The sequence below is a fragment of the Elephas maximus genome, chromosome 22, assembly GCF_024166365.1.
Source record: "Elephas maximus indicus isolate mEleMax1 chromosome 22, mEleMax1 primary haplotype, whole genome shotgun sequence".
NCBI classification, from domain to species: Eukaryota; Metazoa; Chordata; class Mammalia; order Proboscidea; family Elephantidae; genus Elephas; species Elephas maximus.
Window position 1 is genome coordinate 16,176,057 of NC_064840.1, and position 11,070 is coordinate 16,187,126.

Consider the following 11,070-nt stretch of genomic DNA (forward strand, 5'->3'; position numbering starts at 1 on the left):
TAACAACAATATGTATAAAACTACCCAACATATATATTTAATTCTTGGCAACTTGAGTGATCACATATACACTGGAGAGGTTCACACAGCTCTCTTGGTTACTCCATTAAACACATCCAGTTTTAAAGCCAAGATCACAATTTGGTCACATCTAGCCCAAAGATGTGATTATTTGGCCTACATAGTGTTTAATATTAAAAAAATTAGTTACCATTTATTTAAAAGTCAGAAGCTTACAGGCAAATATCTAGATGCCCGGCTCTCCTTGCAACATGGGGTGACCTGGCAATAAATGTGCTAAAATCCATAGGACACACTTTCCTAAGGCTTCATAGTAGCCGTTTAGGCCAGACGTTTGTCCTCAATCAGCTCAGACTCAATGCACCTTTTCATAAAAGAAAAAATTTTATAACACCCTCTTTACTATCCTGAAATGAATTTCACAGATAATATAATCTATATATACATATAGCTTCAAAAAATCCCTATAATGTCCTAGCAGTATTATAACAGGAAATAAAATGAAAGTAGTCTGAAAGAAGATAGCAAATATTTCAATATGTAAATGCCGGGATATGAGTCTACCATAAAACATAGTGATATAACCAGACGATCGTGCCTGTCTGTGATCCTGTGGCTGCCACAGCTACAAAGACAAACTTGTGCAGCCGTGTCCTGTCACCTATAAAAATACCAGGCACCACGTTGCCATCAGTGAACCGATTTTCTGAAATACTGGGCAGCTTCTGGTAACAAAGCAAAGAACAGCCTTTGCTTAATTTACGCAGTAGTTATATTCCCTTGAGATTCAATGTACACTTGTTGTTAGCTGCCGTTGGCGCCAACTCATGGCTACCTCATGTACACCAGGACAAAATCTTGCCCAGTATTATACCATCTTCACAATCGTTAGTACGCTCATGTCCATGGTTGTGGCCACTGTGTATTTTAAGTGCTCATCTTTCAGCACTACATTGGACAGTATTCTGCTGTGATCCACAGGGTTTTCGTTGACTAATTTTCAGAAGTAGCTCACCAGGCCTTTCTTCCTCGTCCTAGTCTAGAAGCTCCATTGAAACCTGTCCACCATGGGTGACCTTGCTGGTATTTGAAATACTGGTGGCATAGCTTCCAGCGTCGCAGTAACCCGCAAGCCACCACAGTATGACAAACTGACAGATGGTAGGTGGAATGTATACTTAAACCATGCAAACAATAATTTTGTGTTTGTATTTATAAATGGATTAGGCTTAGTTTCAGGTGATTATAATAAATTTGTTTTTCATGTATGGAAATAACTAAGGACATTTGTATGAGTGGGTTGCACACCCCAGACCTAGTAACAAGTTAAATCGCCCCCAAAAGATTTCTAGATCTCCCCCCACAGATGTCCAGATCTCCCCCAAGGGGGCAGCACCAGCCCCGTTGAGAGCTTTTGCTTTGGGACAAGAAGGTTGTGGGCACATTTGGGCCCCAGAGCTTTTCCGGAACTTGCCCTTACATTTCCACTTATCAAATGCTTTCCCCAGGAGAGCTGTTCCGTTTCGTTTTACTTTTGTTGTTAACACCGGAGGGCAATTCTCTGAGTGAGAACTTCTTTTGTCCTTGTGGAGTTAACTGAGGTAAACACAGGTTTATTATCCCAAGCAAAGAAAGCCGGGAAAACATTACCCAATTATTTACTCAACAGATATTTAGTAATCATGGTAACAGCAATGGCTGTCTTTATTGACTCCAATAAGCAACATCATGATAAATGGAGAAAAGATTGAAGTTGTCAAGGATTTCATTTTACTTGGATCCACAATCAATGCCCATGGAAGCAGCAGTCAGGAAATCAAAGGACAAGTTGAATTGGGCAAATCTGCTGCAGAAGACCTCTTTAAAGTGTTAAAAAGCGAAGATGTCACTTCAAGGGCTAAGGTGCGCCTGACCCAAGCCTTGCTGTTTTCAATCGCCTCACATGCATGCAAAAGAAGAATTGATACCTTTGAATTATGGTGTTGGCGCAGAATATTGAATATACCATGGACTGCCAGAAAAACGAATAAATCTGTCTTGGAAGAAGTACAGCCAGAATACTCCTTAGAAGCAAGGATGGCAAGACTTCGTCTCAAGTACTTTGGACATGTGATCAGGAGAGACTAGTCCCTGGAGAAGGACATCATGCTTGGTAAAGTAGAGGATCAGAGAAAAAGAGGAAGACCGTCAATAAGATGGATTGGCGCAGTGGCTGCAACAGTGGGCTGAAGCATAGCACTAACTGTGAGGATCTCTGTGAGTCTGAACTGACTCGATGGCACCTAACAACAACTCTGTGCCGAGTGCTTTACAAGTGCATTTTGCTTAAAGTCGATTAGGTCAGACACTTACTGCCAGGCTTACAGTTACCCCTGTGTGTGTGTTGTATGTACCTGCAAACACATGCATATACGCACACACATACAAATAACATGCACACACGCATCTACACACACACACACACACAAACAAGATGTGATCCCTGATATGGCTACACAGGAAGTCCCACATGGAGGACCAAGGCAAAGGAAGGGAAAGGATACACAGGTATATAGAGCACCTACCATGTGCTAGCTTCTAGGCATTTTATATTTTATCTCCTTCTAATTGCTTGGAAACCCTGGTGGCACAGTGGTTAAGAGCTCGGCTGCTAACCAAAAGGTCAGCATTTCCACTAGGCACTCCTTGGAAACTCTATGGGGCGGTTCTACTCTGTCCTATAGAGTCGCTATGAGCCGGAATCAACACAATGATAACTGATTTTTTTTTTTTTTCTAATTGCTCAGTTCAACAACCTTGGAGTCAGTCTTGGATTCTCTTTTTTCCAGACCTCCACATCCAATCTGTCAGGAGTCCTGTTGTGCTATTTTCAGGACCCTACCACTTTCCCCTACCCTGGTGCTACCAGCTTGGTCCTGCCCACGTTCCTTCTAAGCTGGATCATTCCAGTCATTTCCCAACTGCTTCGTCCTTTGCTCACGTTCAGTCAGCTCTCATTACAGCTGCCCAGGTCTGGCTGAACCATGTGGCAGCAGAGGCAAAAGGAAAACTCCGAAGTATTGATCCTGTCTTCGCTTAAAATGTTGATAACTTTGTTCATCTTGGATTTTTTTTTCATTCATTTTATTTTTGAAAAACTGTGGCATTTGAATGTTGTTTTCCCTGATTACTGAGGGTTTTGTCTCTAGGAAAGTGCGTAACCTGCCTCGCCCTAGTTGTTAAAACATAAGTCAGGACGCGTCACTCCCCTGCTCAAAGCCAGCATCTCACTCAAAGGTGAAGCCTAAGTCTGTACTTACTGTGGCCCACAAACCCCCCTGCTTGTTCTGTTCAAGCTCTTCTCTAACCTCATCCGCTGTCACTCTCCTCCTTGATCCTACCATTCCTGGCCTCCTTGCCCTTCCATACACATGCCAGACCCACTCATGTCCTGGGCTTTTCTCTAGCTGTCCTCTCTGCCTAGAATGCTCCTCCCCTGGGTGTCTGCTTGGCTTGTGACCTCACCTTCTTCAAGCCCCTGCTCAGAGTTCATCTTTGCAAGGAGGCCCTTCCTGACCACCTTAATAACATCACAACCTGAACCTGCACCCTACCCCTGCCCACACCTGGTCTTCCTGATCATGCCGTACGTTACTGTTTTTCCTCTTCTAAAGTACTAGATAATGTGATAATTTACTAGGGTTTTTTTTTTTTTTTCTTTTTTCTCCCTTTGCAAAAGAAGCTTTATTGTTTCCCCTTGATCCAGGCTTGGACAGACTCTAAGGTGGTTAAAAATCTGCTTTGTGGTTGGAGAGGCTCAGGCAGATGCCAGACGGCAGGGGAACGCAGAGGGCCCTTCACAGCTTACTGGGCTTTGGGGCTCCTAGTTATGCTTAAGGCTGAGCCTCTCCAAGAGATACTCACCCAGCACAGCCTGGGATTCACTAGCTCGAGGAGGTTGGTCACCCTGTTGCCCATCTTTTTGAGGAGTTTCACGTCCTCATCTAGGAGATGGCTTTCCAGAAAGTCACAGAGATGGGGGGCCTGTGTGGGTAGAACCCACCACGTGCAGATCCCAAACGGTCTGGTTCAGGTTCTTCTCCAGGGCCATGATGGCTTCCACGGCGTCCAGGGTTCTTTCGCACTCAGCTTGGGGAGTTTCTGCATATCTTGGAACAGGAAGTGGCCACCGCGTGCTGGTTTTGCAGCTTCAAAAGACGCTCGGCCCTCTCTCGCTTCTCCTTGACCAACTCTCGAAAGAAGTGTCCCACGCCTTCCAAGGCCGCATGGTCGCGGTCAAAATAGAAGCTCAAAGAGAGGTAGGTGTAGGAGGCCCGCAGACACAGGCTGACTAGGAGGTAGACAGCGGCCTACCCATCAGCGTAGTAATTCTGACTAATCTGGGAGCCCACTGTTGGTCGAGGATTAGGAGCTAACCACAAAAACAAAAACAAACAAACAAAAATGGTGTAAGCTGGTCCGGGAAACTGGATGGCCTAGAAGATGGCCCCTGAGATTGTACCTTGAGAGGAAGTTGGAGGGTGGTGGGAGGCTGCAGGTGGGGAGTCCCCAGTCGGTTTCTTCCAAACACTGTTGAAGCAAGAGACAGATCGTGGGGCTGTCCAGTGCGCTTGAGATTATTAGGTTTATTATTGTTGTTAGCTGTCCTCTAGTTGGCTCCTTACTCATGGCAATCCTATACACAACAGGCTCAGACCATTGTGATCTATAGGATTTTCTCTGACTGAATTTTGGAAGTAGTACTAATACCTGGTTATCTCGTCTTTACAATAACCCTATGAAGTAGATATTTAGTACTATTTATTATTTAGTACTATTTAATATTATTTGGGAGTTCCTAGGTGGTGCGAATGGTTAAGCGCTTGACTACCAGCCAAAAGATTGGGCGTTTGAACCCACACAGAGGGGCCTCAGAAGACAGGCTTGATAATCTTCTTTTGAAAACCCTATGGAGGAGTACTACTCTGTACACGTGGGGTTGCCATGAATCGGAATCTACTCAATGGCAACTAACAACGTTATTATTAGTTATTTCCCCGTTGCTATCAAGTCGATTGGGACTCATAGCGACCCTATAGGATAGAGTAGAACTGTCCCATAGGGTTTCCACAAAGCACCTGGTGGATTCGAACTGCTGGCCTTTTGGTTAGCAGCCAAGCTCTTAACCAGTATGCCACCAGGGTTTCCTATTAGCTATTTAGTACTACTTAGAATTTAAGGAGCCCTCATATTTTTTCATGGCACAATGGTTAAGTGCTCAGCTGCTAACCAAAAGGTTGGCATTGGGAACCCACTAGCTGCTCCATGGGAGAAAGATGTGGCAGTGTGCTGCTTTAAAGATTACAGCCTTGGAAAACCCTATGGAGCAGTTCTACTGTCCTAGACGGTTGCTATAAGTCAGAATCTGCCGTACACAGCAGCAACATTTATTTATTTAGTACTGCTGTTAACATCACCCCCATTTTACAGATGAGGAAACTGAGGCCTGATGTCACATGGGCAGTGAGCAGTAGAGCAGAGTTTCAGGCAGTCTAATTCCAGAGCCTGTGTGTTTAATCTCTATGCTGTACAGTCAGGTGCCCTCACCATGCTTCATCTTGGCTCAGTAATGCACTTAGCACAGCACATGGCACATATAAGCACTCTTGCTATCAAGTCTGTTCTTCTCGTCTTCTTGAATTGCATTGGACGTGAGAGAGGACTTCCCTGGCCTTTATTCAAGGCCTGGCTCAGTCGGGGATAGAAGGAAAAGGACTGAGGAGCCATCTTCAGCCTTTGAGATGCTTGGTACTTGCCTGGCAGGCGCTGGTCCCCACATTGAAGGGTGTTTTGACAAACCGCTTTATCACTGACGTGAGAGAGACTTCTCTGTGCTCGGAGGTTGGTGCTCAGCGTCTGAACGTCTAGCTGTATCTTCAGGTGCCCTGGAGCAAAGGCATTTCGCGCTTTCCCCATCAGCACTTCTGGAGTCTTTTCCTCTTTGTTCAGCGCCTTGACAGATATATTTATTTAGCAACTACTGCATGCATAGCACAGTGCTAGGCACCACGAGGGGTATGAAAGAAATGGGACCTGCAGCTCCTGCCTCCAGGAGGATATAGTCTCACAGGGCGGGCTTTGCATTCAGACAGCCTGGCTTGAGTCCCAGCTCCACCACTTACCAGCAGAGGGACTTCAGACGAGTGACTTAACTTCACAGAACCTCGGTTTTCTCGCTTGTAAAATAGAGATAATAACAGTACCTTCTCCAATAGCATGTTCCAGAACCAAAACTAAACACATGGCCACTGAGTCGATTCTGACTCATAGCGACCCTCTATGACAGGGTAGAACGGCCCCAATAGAGCTTCCAAGTGTGTCATCTTTACAGAAGCCACACCTTTCCTCCCATAGAACAGCTGGTGGGTTTGAACAATCGACCTTTTGGTTAGCAGCTGAGTGCTTCAACACTGTAACACCAGACTTGTTAGGAGGGTTAAATGAGCTAACATGTGTATTCAGTGAAGTAGCTGGCTGAATGGAATTGCTGAATAAATATTAGCCATTAGGAGGAGGGGAAAGAGGAGGAGGATGGTGGTAGTGATGGCTGTAGTGATGATGCCACAGAGACACTGAGGTAAGCCCCAGTTTGTGAATACCAGATTTACGAACACTTACACAAATTGAATGGGGTTCAGTCTGGACTCCTGACATGTTCCCAGTTGTGTGACCTGGGGCCCAGCCCTTAACCTCTCTGAGCTTTAGGGCCTCCTTACACAAAACAGGAATGATTATTCTAGCTGGCACAGTTGTTTCACATCTAGTTGGTTATGTGGAGAGAACCCAGCAGATGTCTGGCACCCAATAAAACCAAAAAAAACCCCAAACTCATTGCTGTTGAATCAATTCCGACACATGGTGACCCAATGTGTTCAAGTAGAAGTGCTCCATAGGCTTTTCAATGGCTGTATTCTTAAAGAATCAGGTTGCCAGGCCTTTCTGCAATGGTGCTGCTGGGTGGTTTTGAACCACCAACCTTTAGGTTAGTAGATGAGGACAAACCATTTACACCACCCAGGAACATCTTGGCACGCAATAGATGCTTATTAAAATAGTATTTTTTTTTTCTTCTCTTTCCTTCCTCCCGGAATCCCTCATTGAATCTCAGGGAATAACACATCCCCAAGGAAGGAGCTTAGGCCCTGAAATCTCTTTGCTTTGGCCTCAAAGTTCTTTTGCTTCCAAGTGAGGGAAACACCTTCAGAATGGCTTAAGTTAAAAGTGGGGTTTGTTCTAAGCCTACAGGGCTGTCTCAGAAAGCCCAAGGGGAGGCAGATTCAGGCAGGCCTGCCATGGCCCTGGAACCGTGAGCGAGAAAGAGCCCAGCGCCAAGGCAAATCCTTGCTCTGTCTCTTTGTTTCTCAGCACCTTCAGGCCTCCAGAGATCTCACTTCCTCTGCCTCCTTGTCACACGGTGGGAGATGGTAGCCTCCTGGCTTCTGTTTATACAGCCAGCTGAGTCTGATTAGCTCCTTTGTCCTACCTCAGCTTCCTGGGAGGGAGCACCTGATTGGTCCAGCTTAGGTGGGGTAGTCTCCCGGCCCAATCGCCAATGGCTGTCAGGGAGGAGAGGGTCAGAAGGCATGAATGTGGCTGCCAAAGGCGTAAGTGAGGCGTGGCGTGAGGGGTATTGTTGGAGAAGGAAGGGAAACACCAGACAAGGTGCCCCCTACACCTGGGTGAAGATTTTTTTGCACACTTCCCATGTACCAGGTACTGCGCTAAGTACTTCATGTGTGTTATTATTTAATCCTCTGAATAAAGTTCTGTTACTGTCCTCATTTTTAAAAAAGGAGAGAATGGAGGCTCAGAGAGGGAAATCGTGTGCCCAAAGTCACACAGGTGAAAATGGCAGCAGAATCACACGGGTGAAAATGGCAGAGACTTCACCAGCGTCCCCTCCAGGTATAGTTTCTCCGGGGAGCTGTTTTCAGACTGATGGGCTCTTATCATTTCGAATCTGACAGAAGGAGAGGCTCCATTCCTTGGCGTGACTGGGCCTGCCTTGATATTGACTGTTACAAAGTTAGAGCGCATGAGTTTTGATCACTCAGCATTAGCAATGCTGGTCATATTCTGTATTCCAGGACTGTGTTGAGAAATGTGATTGTAGCATGCCAGGTGGAAAATTTCTGATTTTTTTCTCACGGAGGAGGCCAAGGAGAATTGGTCTCTATTCTGGCGGAAACATAAACATCAATTCTGAGAATGAAGGGGGTGGGAAATAAGGTCCTGGAAATTGATGGAAAGCTGATTGTCGGGCGTCTTGAAATTAACCGGGATTCTCCCTTTTGCTACATTCTTGAGCTCCATCAAAGGATTTCTGAGACACGTTTTTAATCCTCCTGTCATTTCATTTGACCTGGAAAAGCATATAGATTGTTAGATGCTCAGGCTGTAGAATTTACTCACAGGGAGAATTGACCTGACGGGGCTGTCGTGGCTGTTCCCTCACTGACCACACAGTTTCACCTAAAGATGATGGACGTGCCCAGGACATTGGCTGGCACACAGCAGGTATTCTATACCTGTCCATTTTCTTCTTTCCCGTAGAGCAAACCTTATTCCACATTTGGGAGGAGAGTATTTGTTGGCTACTGCCAGCCAGCAGAGGGCAGCCAGCAGAGGGCACTGTTAATCTAACTGAAGCAAATTGAAGGGACACCATCCCAGGAAGGAGGAAGTAGTACAGTGTAATGTAAACATTGTACTGTGTGGTAGGTATAGTGATAGTTAACACCTCCAGGAACACATTCGTACAGATACTAAGCAACCAAGTATGGAACACTATGTACTTAATCCTGGGCTAGGTGCTAATAAACGTGTAATAAACCACACTCATCTACCTCCACCAAGTATAGTAGAACAGAGCCTTCACTTTGTAGGTTAAGGAGAACAAGGGCAATAAAAGCTATAACATCTCATATAGTGTTTATATCTATATAGTGTATAGGAGCCATGGTGGTGCAGTGCTTAAAAGCTTGGCTGCTAACCGAAAGTTTGACAGTTCAAATCCACTAGCTGCTCCTTGGAAACCCTACGGGGCAGTTCTACTCGGTCCTGTAGGGTTGGTATGGGCTAGGATCAATTTGATGGCAATAGGTTTTATACAGTATATAATTATACATTATATAGATTATATGTCGATACTATAAGGAGCCCTGGTGGTACAGTGGTTAAGCACTCAGCTGTTAACGAAAAGGTCAGGGGTTTGAACTAACCAGCTGCTCCATGGGAGACAGATGGGGCAGTCTACTTCCTTAAAGATTACAGCCTTGGAAACCCCATGGGGGCAGCTTTACTCTGTCCTATAGGGTCACTGTTGTTAGGTGCTGTCGAGTTGGTTCCGACTTGTAGAGACCCTATGTACAACAGAACGAAACACTGCCCAGCTTTGTGCCATCCTCACAGTCATTGCTATATTTGAGCCCCTTATTGCAGCTACCCTGTCAATCCATCTCATTAAGGGTCTTCCTCTTTCTCGCTGACCCTCTACCTTACCAAGCATAGTGTCCTTTTCCAGGGACTGGTCCCTCCTGATAACATCTCCGAGTACCTGAGATGAAGTCTTGCCATCCTCACTTCTAAGGAGCATTCTGGCTGTACTTCTTCCAAGACAGATTTGTTCGTTCTTCTGGCAGTCCATGGTGTAGTCACTATTCTTTGCCAAAATCATAATTAAAGGTGTCAATTCTCTTTGGTCTTCTAATTCATTGTCCAACTTTTGATGCATATGAGGCGCTTGAAAACACCGTGGCTTGGTTCAGGTACACCTTGGTCCTCAAAGTGCCATCTTTTTTTTTTTAAAAACACTTTAAAGAGGTCATTTGCAGCTGATTTGCCCAACGCAATATGTTGTTTTGGTCTCTTGACTGCTGCTTCCATGAGTATTGATTGTGGATCCAGTAAAATGAAATCCGTGACAACTTCAGTCTTTTCTCCATTTATCATGATGCTACTTATTGGTTTTGTTTTGAGGATAGGGTCACTATGAGTAGGTAGTAACTTGACGGCACACAATAACAGATATTATATATTATCTGATTTTCATATCTCATGTAAGCCACCTAACAACCTCAAAGTAGGCATTTTCTAGAAGAGGAAACAGACTTAGAGAAATAGGTTAAGTAAATAGAGCTTCCAGTGGCATAATTGAAAACACAGGTCTCTCTTTCTTCAAAGTCCAGGTACTTAACTTCAAACCAGAGTAGCTTCTACAAGTACGGTGGTTTAGGCTATAGAGAACTGTGGCTTTGGGGGATGATAAATACTGTTCTTTCATTTCGAAACTTCCAAGTACCACGGGGTACTTGGTATCAAGGTTACTGTGAGCCTTGAGTTAGACTGATGAAGCTATAAGATGGTCCCAGGTCTGCAAGAGCATAGGTGAAGCGCGGGTACGCGCGTGTGTGTACGCACATACACATACCCACCTTTTTCAGGCTTCTTAGAGTAAGAGGATGGATTTTTTTAAGTGAGTAGAGATACGGTCTTGCCACTCCCCTCCCCAATAAATGTGATCTGGTGCCGCCTCCCCTGACATTTGCACGTGAATTGGATATTAAAGACCCTGAATAGTACTCCACATTTGTGAATATCTTAGTTACCTATCTGTTTATTTATAACAATCTTTCCCCAGAAAGATTCAAGGAAGCTTACAAGAGTGTGCAAAAAGCAGCTGCAACCCCTCGTCATGGGCTGAGAAGCCCCTTTCTCCGGATCCCCACTGGTACCACTGTGTGATTTGTATCTGACAATAATAACCATTTATCAAGCACCTACTATGGGGCAGTTCTACCCTGTCCTATAGGGTCGCTATGAGTAGGAATTGATTCCACGGCAATGGGCACTATCGCATATTCTCTCTGATCTTCACAACAACCCTGTATGTCTTATTTATTCCTAGGTCCAGGTTTTACTCATTGAGCCTCCCAGGTTCTGTGATCAATGCTGAGGAAGGTGGGACAAAGTCTCTTCATTTGGGGCATCTCCACCTATCTATCTTAATGA

The 11,070-nt window shown here is 45.0% G+C and overlaps 1 pseudogene; it reads right to left on the bottom strand.

Moving 5' to 3' along the window:
- Window positions 1–3,883: 3,883 nt before the first annotated feature.
- On the bottom strand, window positions 3,884–5,976 carry LOC126066072 (ferritin light chain-like; annotated as a pseudogene).
- Window positions 5,977–11,070: the final 5,094 nt, after the last annotated feature.